Raw genomic sequence first — 9693 nt, 5'->3', positions numbered from 1 at the left:
TCGCAAACCTTAGTTCATTTTGATCCTTAGCTTTCCTCACTTCATCTTTGCAGGCTCGGGCTATTTGCTGATATTCTGACTTAGTTATGTGCCCCTCTTTCCACTTTCTATACTTGTCCTTTTTATCTTTCAATTGATCAGAGAGTTCTTTATGCAGCCATGCTGGTTTCTTTTGAGAGCTGTTATTTTTCCTCTTTGTTCATCAAGTTCAGCAAGTGTGTTGCTAAGTATGGTCCTAGTTTCCATCAAAAACTTGGAATAAAAAACAAATGTTTTACATTTGGAGGATTTTCTATTTCTTTTTTCCTCAAAGGGATAGGCTAATTTTTTTTTCAAATTTAAGATCTACATTTACCCTACCCTTAGCTTTCATACAATTCACCCAGCAAAGCTGACACACATAAGATAAAGACTTCGCTCTTTAAGGCTGGCACACTGTAGATAAGGAGAGAGAAAACAGAAGTAGCTAGCATGTTCCCTTTTGGGTGTTTCCCCAAGACACCAGATGTTCCCGGGTGGATTAGAATATTGGGTGTTCCTTTGCTAGAGCGGGGGCCATCTGCATGTATTCACAATTGATACTGTCCCCTAAGTCTGGGTCATCAATAGATTTTAAACCAGAATTATTTTTGTTAGGAATAATAGGAGCTAATTATGAGAAAGATTGCAGATATCTAATACTACACATATTAACAGCAGTAAGAACTGTATTTGCCCAACATTGGAAAAATGAAAACTTACCAACGGAAGAAGTACTAATTAAGAAAATTCTAGAATGTGCAGAAATGGATAGATTGACTTTAAAGATTAAAGAGAAAGAAGACTCAGTGTACTTTAGATTAGAACATGGGATAATTTCTATCAATGTCTAGAAAAACGAGTCAGAGAGAAAGGAACGTGATATGTAATTTTGAATATATATTAGCAAGAAGAAGGCTATTGAGTGATTAACATATTGTTTATGATAATTAACTTTATCTATTATTGTTAGTTAAATGCATGTACCCAGACATTATGCTGTTTGCTAAATATTGAAAATGTTATTTGGAAAAACCCCAACCCTAACCCTAACCCTAACCCAAATCCCAACCCTAATCCTGACCCCAACATATCCCTAACCCTATAAAAACTAATAAAATCTATCTATCTATATATATAAAAACAGTCACTGTGAGAGGGATCTTGGAGTCCTAGTGGACAATCACTTTAACATGAGCCAGCAATGTGCTGCAGCAGCCCAAAAAGTCAATACAATCCTTGGTTGTATAAACAGAGTCATAGAATCAAAATCACGTGAGGTATTAGTACTGCTTTATAAAGCCTTAGTAAGGCCACACCTGGAATACTGCATCCAATTTTGGTCACCACATTACAAAAAAGATATTGAGACTTTGGGAAAAAGTGCAAAGAAGAGCAACTAAGATGAATAGAGGCCCGGAGACTAAAACATATGAAGAATGGTTGCAGGATTTGGGAATGGTCAATCTAGAGAAAAGGACTAGGGGGGGGACTTGATAGCAGTAATCTAGTATTTAAGAGGCTGCCACAAGGAGGAGAGGGTCAACTTATTTTCCAAAGCACCAGAAGGCAAGACAAGAAACAATGGATAGAAACTGATCAAGGGGAGAAGCCACCTGGAATTGAGGAGAGACTTCCTAACAGTGAGGACAATTAACCAGTGGAACAGCTTGCCTTCAGAGGTTGTGGGTGCTTCATCACTGGAGGTTTTTAAGAAGAGACTGGACAGCCTCTTGTCTGAAATGGTACAGGATCTCCTGCTTGAGCAGGGGGCTGGACTAGAGGTCTCCTCCAGCTCTATTCTTTTTGATTCTGATTCTTTTTGGGAACAAATTGATACTACAACATGAAGGGTGCTTCACACAATTTGCCCTGATCCTGAACTGGTTAACCAACCGGACAGGCAAAGCTCACATGAAATACAGGGTTGAAAGAACACACCTTAGGCTTAAAATGATGTTCGCCCACCCTCTTAAGCTTGGAGGATCTGATCCTAGTTTATTCTTTTTTTTATTTTTTATTTTAATTTTCTAATATTACATTAGCATATTCGAAAAGCAACGTGGCAGCTGAGTACAATAATTCCATTACATTTAAATATCATCAATACAAATCTCGAAGTGTTACCACAACTAATTTCCTCTCTTTCCCCCTTAATGTATACTGTCTCATATTCAAACCAACACAATTCTTATTCTATCAATCAAACAGAAAATAACTTTCTAGCATTCATCAGTCTTCAGTTTGTACATATCTTAATTTAACATTCCATCCCGAGGACAAACACCCGAATGAATGAACCACTGACAGCCTAAGACCGGGGTAGGCAACCTTGGCTCTTTTATGACTCGTGGACTTCAACTCCCAGAATTCCTGAGCCAGCACAGCTGGCTCAGGAATTCTGGGAGTTGAAGTCCACCGAGTCATAAAAGAGCCAAGGTTGCCTACCCTTGGCCTAAGATGACCTTCTGATTCATGCAACTTCGACAAACACGTTCCCACTTCTTAGCCTAATCCACACTTTTCCAAACACGGACAAATGAAGACAGATTATGGACTTCAACTCCCAGACTTCAAAGAGGTTTGGGAAACATCGGCCCAATCGGGCACCGGGTGCGAATGCTGCGTCTCAGCCCCACTTGGGTCGCCCTCCTTTGTGTGCCGGCAGAGCCCCTTTCAGGTCGGCGGGTCCCGGTCCTGGTCTCGGTCCTAGCACCCGGGGCCCCGGACTTGCACCCAGAGCCGGCAGGGGGACTTCGGGCCAGCCTCCCGCTTTCCCCCCCCTGCAGAGGCTCCCCCAGGAAATGGGGGGAAACGGCGCCTCCCTTCTGGGGACCCCCATTTCTCTCCTTTGCTCCCCCGCCCCCTTGCCTGGCTCCTGCATGGGAAAGGGCGGCAGGAGAACATGGGACCCCGGACTCCGAAAGAAAACTTGGCTCTTCTCCACGCATGCCTCCAACGCGGGACCCTTTTGCACGGGTAGAGACGCCACTCACGGAACTCGGGAATCTCGTCGGGATCCGCGTCCCCGCAAGGCTTTCCGGCAGCCTCTGCGGCTCTCGCAAAGTCCCCGATCCAGGCTCAAAGCAGAGGGAGGTGGAGAAAAGAAAGAGCAGCCTCTTCCTACGGACGCCCCGAGCAAGATGTGCCTTGTTTTATTTAGCAGCTACCAGAAGATCTGGCGCATGCTCAGTTCCTTTCTAAGATTGAGAGCACCCCCTGGTGGACTCTGCGCGACGTGCCCGGATTTCCCGAAAGGGCGGGAAAGAGAAAGAGCGTTCTGAGGGGAATGGGAAGGTAGGGATGATGGGTATGGGAGTAGGAGGAAAGGCCCCTTTCTATGGTTCTCTGTCCAAGAAAGGTTTTGGCGTCTCCACAGGTGGCAGTTTGATGCATTCAGCTGCCCCTCTCAAATTTCTTGGCTTTAGATGCCTAAGAACCATTTGAAACACCAAGTGACAGCACATGATGAAGAAAAATAATGCTGAAGGAAAAGAAATATGAATAGAAAACCCATTCCAAAATGCAGTAAAAGGTAAAATCGGTGGACATTCCAGAAATTTTATCTCACAACGAGGCTCCTGGGTGGAAAAATGGGGGAAACAGCGTCTCACCCGCGACTGCAGAAAAGGTGAAACTGCAAAAGGATGGAAAGAAAGTAGCGGAAAAGGGAAGACAAAGCTCAAAATGCTGTGAGAGAAAATGAAGAGGGAAAAAAACCAAATTTCTTTTGTTTATAAGCGGAATAGGGGATTCACCTTGTGAAATGTGACTAGGAAGCTTAAAATATGTTTTTTGCGTCAGCCCATGTTCAACACCTTTTAAGAGCAAATACTTGGAAAATGAACTTGACTTAGAATAACAAGAAAAAGCAAAGGAAACAGGAAGTGTCTGCAGTCCTAAAGCCAAGTCAGTTTATCAAAGCAAGCTAGCTGACAATTTTAATCACACAAGTTTGCACATAATAAACTAAATGCTTATTTCAGTTTCTTATGCCTATGCAGATGGGTCCCAAGAAAACAGGACCCATGGCTGTATGGGTCCTGAACCTGTGCACCTGGACCTGTGGCATCCAGGGAGACAACTCTCATCAGAGAACTACACAGCCACCTCCTCAAAGGACACAAGAGTCTCCTGAATGAGAAGAAAATAGAACAAAAATCAGGATTTTCAAGATACAGGTTTAGCATAGGGGGTACCTTGCTCAACAGTAATAACTGTGAGAGGGATCTCGGAGTTCTAGTGTGCTGCAGCTGCCAAAAAAGCCAACACAGTGCTAGGCTGCATTAACAGAAGGATAGAATCAAGATCACGCGAAGTATTAATACCACTCTACAATGCCTTGGTAAGGCCACACTTGGAATACTGCATCCAGTTTTGGTCACCACGATGTAAAAAAGATGTTGAGACTCTAGAAAGAGTACAGAGAAGAGCAACAAAGATGATTAGGGGACTGGAGGTTAAAACATATAAGGAAAGGTTGATGGAATTCGGTATGTCTAGTTTAATGAAGAGAAGGACGAGGGGCGACATGATAGCAGTGTTCCAATATCTCAGGGGCTGCCACAAAGAAGAGGGAGTCAAGCTATTTTCCAAAGCGCCTGAAGGCAGGACAAGCAATGGATGGAAACTAATCATGGAGAGATGCAACCTAGAACTAAGGAGAAACTTCCTGACAGTTAGAACAATTAAGCAGTGGAACAACCTGCCTCCAGAAGCGGTGAATGCTCCAACACTGGAAGTTTTTAAGAAGAAATTGGACAGCCATTTGTCCGAAATGGTATAGGGTTACCTGCCTGAGCAGGGGGTTGGACTTGATGACCTCCAAGGTCCCTTCCAAGTTTATTGTTGTTGTTATTGTTGTTGTTATTATTATTATTATTATTATTTTTATTATTATTATCATCATCATCATCATCATCTGTCCTATTGCTTAAATTGTCCCAAGCAAAGATATACACTTCAGGGCTCTTCAGTGAAAGGAACCCCAGTTTCCTTCTGCATCTGTTGTCTGTCTGTCTGTCTGTCTGTCTGTCTGTCTGTCTGTCTGTCTGTCTGTCTGTCTGTCTGTCTATCTATCTATCTATCTATCTATCTATCTATCTATCTATCTATCTATCATCATCTATCTATCTATCTCCATCAATCCATCAGCAAGACTTTCAGCACCTGGACAGAATTGCTTGGTAGATGGACTTTGGAAACCCCATCACTGACTCCCATCCATCCTGAATTTGCAGAAGAAAATGTGGGGATTCATTTTACCATTTAAGTAAAAGCTTGTGGTGTCCCCAGAAGGAACAATCCTATCCATGTTCAACACCTTCATGAAAGTGCTGTGAGAGGTAGCCAGTGATTTAAGTGGGGTACAATCAGTAACAGCACAACCTTGATTCTGTTTGCCCTCAGATTACAAGGAAGCCATTGCCATTATCTGAACAGGAGAAAAGAAGGAGGAAAAAAATTGTCTAGGAAGCACATTTCTTATCCTTTCCAAAACTGGATTGTTTGGCTCCAAATTCCAGGTACAAATCAGAGTGTTAGAAAATAGTTTGCAGGTCAAACGTGCCTTGATCTGGCCACCCTCTTTGGATTTTAACAGTGTGCTTTATCTTTTAACATGGTGCCATTATTTTTCTTATCACTGGTTATAAACAAGGCCTTTTAAAAAACTGTTAAGATGCCAATGTGATTCTTTTAACTATTATTGAGTAGCTTTGAACTATTCCATATCAAAGAATTACTAATACCATTTCGGACAAATGGCTGTCCAGTCTCTTCTTTAAAACTTCCAGTATTGGAGCATTCACAGCTTCTGGAGGCAGGTTGTTCCACTGGTTAATTGTTCTGTCAGGAAGTTTCTCCTTGGTTCTAGGTTGCTTCTCTCCTTGATTAGTTTCCATCCCTTGCTTCTTGTCCTGCCTTCAGGCGCTTTGGAGAATAGCTTGACTCCCTCTTCTTTGTAGCAGCCCCTGAGATATTGGAACACTGCTATCATGTCCCCCCTCGGTCCTTCTCTTCATTAAACTAGACATACCCTAATCCAGCAACCGTTCCTTATATGTTTTAGCCTCCAGTCCCCTAATCAACTTTGTTGCTCTTCTCTTTCTAGAGTCTCAACATCTTTTTTACATCGTGGTGACCAAAACTGGATGCAGTATTCCAAGTATGGCCTTACCAAGGCATTGTAAAGTGGTATTAATACTTCAATCATTCCTATGACTACCAGGTTTTGTATTGCTTTGATGAATTGCGCATAAGACAAATGGGCAGATTATTCAAACAAAGGGAAAACATCATATGCACACCATTACTCTACCAAGCATCTTCCCTTCTCCAAAGGATAATGCTTTGAGAAGCATCCTGTGTTAAGATCAAAGGAAAACATTCCTATCACTAACAGCTCTTGTGGAATGGGATAACTTGCCATAGCCAACTTGCTGTGGCCAGTTTATCACGAGACAACTTACCATGGGAGAATTCAACCAATAAAAAAGTTAAATTAATTTTGACGGAACCTTGGCCAATAACAATAAAGTTAATCCCAAAATAACAAGAATTGCAATAATTTTGACAAAAACATGGCTACCAATAATAAAAGTAACTGAATGAAATGATTAACACACCACTGAATTGTCCTGCGGTGGGTTGTCACATGGCAAGTTGGCTGCAGCGAGTAACATCCAAACCACCCAAAAGGGAACATATTAGCTACTTCTGCTTTCTTCCTTCTTATCTACAGTGTGCCAGCCTTAAAGGGCGGAGTCTCTATCTTATATGTGTGTCAGCTTTGCCGAGTGAATCGCTTATGTAATCAAAGTAGGTATAAAAACAAGGCTTTTTCAATATTCAATAAATAAATATTTATTCAATATTTACTCAGCTGAATAAACACGTAACTCTTGAAGGCAACTTCTGGTTTCCTGTATTTTTTATCAAGCAAAATCTCAGAACCTGCATATCAACCAGTGTTTGTTGTGTTTTCACAACATATGCAGCACATGTAGTATGGAAATAAACTATCATGAATTTTGCATTACCGTAGTAAAATGTTATCAATTTAATGCCCTAGCTTAGTGGCTAGAGATTAGCAGTTCTAATGTGTATTAATTTAGCATACAGGTAGATAATCTGCGTTGGATCATCATCCAAGCTGGACATTATGGTAGTTTGTCCAACTGTTTCCACACTTGAAAACTTGGAATGGGCATGCAAATTATGACATGGGAGAAAATCTTGCCACTTTATATATCCTGTCATACCAAATCGGTAAATCCACAGCTTCCCATGATATGCAATGCTTTCTACAATCTATGTATATTTCTGCATTGGACAATAGGGTTGCATCTGATTAGGTTGGCTTAACTCTCTATATGCTGTAATACTGTGACAAAATTTGTAACATTTGCTGTTATAGGCAATGGTGAATAGCTGCATGTTAGATGCATATGAAGCACCATTTCATCACAGTACTAGATGGCTGCAACCAATGCTACAACAGTGCTACAAAAGTGGCATCAAAATCAAAGCTTCTATTGATCCGCAGCTTTCCTAAACTGAAAATATTTCTCACTTTGAATGAACTCTTTAACCGCTGAGAACTGTACACACAGCTTTTTATTTGGGCTGATTATAGGATGTACACCTACACAGAAACCCAAATTATATGCCTGCTTCCCAAAAAGAAATCACTGTTGGCACATCAATTGTTTCGTGCAGGTCTCAGTCTTTAATGTTTTGAACACAGTCCTGGAATAAACTACCCAATTGGAAAAGTATGTTCAGTGTTTCTGTAAGCTTCTTACATTGTTCAACATATGTTCAACACACTGTGCTAGTTTTTTGATGTCATTTGATTCATTATAGCTGCTAAAACAATCTTTGACCCGCTAATGTGTGAGTATATGCTGCAAAATTAGTACATGAGAAAAAAACACAAGACCACGGCATAAAGAACCTTTTATTAATCTACTTGATAATTTTGTGCTATGACACGTATATAGTCAATAGGGTTGTGGTTACCATATTCGCTGACAATCCTGGCAATGTATCTATCTGCCATGCAATATTTCTTCAGTTTCAGTGGAGACCATGTTCTGAAAGGAGTTGTTCATAAACAGTATCTCTGTCTTTCTGGATTTTCCATAGACCATCAATAAATTTCCAAATAGTTGGACAGTACATTCCCAATTGGGAATGCAGTTGCCGTTGAGCAGCTTCAGAGAGATTGTTTGTACAATCCTCTGCGCTTCGTTTTTGGTCAAACAGATTCCACAGAGCTGTTGGGAACAAAGCGTTTGTCTTCCTTGCCCTCTCCTGCTTGGATAACCTATGTAGCTGTCCTCGAACCAGTTCAGTAGAGGTTGCAGCTCTCCTGGCGGATATTCTTCTAGAGCAGCAACATATTATTCCGGGACAGGCACAAATGTCAACGCTGAAACCATTTTTGCCTTCATAGCAAACTCTGCATTGGTGTTGAATTCATGAGCAGCTCCAATTGTTACCAAATGCTTTCTCACGTTCTGAGTGAGGTGGAACAAACAGAGAATGGTCTGTGGTTGGGTGTTAGCCACCAGGATTTTCACAAACTCAAACAGCAATTTGTATGTAGCGCACTGTTTGTTTGGCAGATGTGCATACAACACAGGATGCACGCCTCCATAGTTCTTTGCTAGGATCACATAAACTTGAGCTTGGGAGCAATTGCAAAAGTGCCATCCAGGTGTCAGATGACTGCAGAATGTACAAGCAACTACTTCTGCCAAATATTAGGATCCTCCTCAACCCCTCTCCGAAATCGCCAAGTTAAGAATGGCTCTTCTACGTCTGGAGTTGGTCAATAGATCTTGTATTCCATAGGTAATACGAGGTAATCCAGGCTCACTGGGTCCAAAGGTGCTGCCTGCATTTGTTTTCGTGTCNAATAATTTGGGATATCCCTTCCACTGTCTCTTCAGCTCGACGCTTCATCCTCGTCACAAATCTTGCCACTTCCACATTCGCTGTAAGCCAGTGGGAATGACTGTTGATCCGCTTTATTACTTCTCTGTTTCTGGTGTGAATTCTAGCCTTGCATTTCTATACTGATCACAGCGCCAAAATGTAACGGGAAGAATCAACTTCACTCAGCTTATTGAATACACAGAGATACCCATCAGAAGCAAACTTTTCTCTTCCTCTCTGGCTTATAACAGTAACATCCATCTCGCACGTCGAAATGGGACAACAAGACACAGCCAAGTCGCCGCAACCACCTCGCCGTGGCCATCTCGGCACAGTCAACTCACCATACTTTGCTAAAAAGAAAAAATGAACTCGTAATCAAACTTGCGTTTTAAAAAGGACAAACTATGTAAAGAAGAAAACAATTGTGTAACCTTAGAAAGAGAGGATAAGTTATAACCTTTTATTATTTTTGTCTTTATTTTCTCTTTCCTTGTTTAATTATACTTTTTTCATGTTCATTTATCACCTTATTGCCTTCTTTACTTCCTGTTCAAAATTTGTTATTGTTTTCTTCTGATAAAATTTCTTTAATAAAATTATAATAATAAAAAGGAAGAGCTGATATATCTAATTACAGAACGTCTTCCCAAATACACTGACTGGGGAGTAGTAAATTCTTACCCAGAGAGTCCACATTCCTATGATTTTTCCAGCATGACTTCACAATGC

At 41.2% G+C, this 9693-nt stretch overlaps 1 protein-coding gene across 1 annotated transcript in view; it reads right to left on the bottom strand.

Annotated features, from left to right (window-relative positions):
- The window catches only part of LOC107289937 (zinc finger protein 91-like), a 62596-nt gene extending 59555 nt beyond the window's left edge, over nucleotides 1-3041 (bottom strand). The window contains exon 1 of the mRNA XM_029284666.1: nucleotides 3015-3041. The gene's annotated coding sequence lies outside the window, so the exon portion shown is untranslated. The remainder of the gene's footprint in view (nucleotides 1-3014) is intronic.
- Between the last annotated feature and the right edge of the window lie 6652 nt (nucleotides 3042-9693).

This window comes from Protobothrops mucrosquamatus, unplaced genomic scaffold (genome assembly GCF_001527695.2).
Source record: "Protobothrops mucrosquamatus isolate PMUCROS unplaced genomic scaffold, P.Mucros_1.0 scaffold_142, whole genome shotgun sequence".
In the NCBI taxonomy this organism is placed as follows: domain Eukaryota; kingdom Metazoa; phylum Chordata; class Lepidosauria; order Squamata; family Viperidae; genus Protobothrops; species Protobothrops mucrosquamatus.
This window is presented reverse-complemented; position numbering and strand designations above follow the sequence as displayed.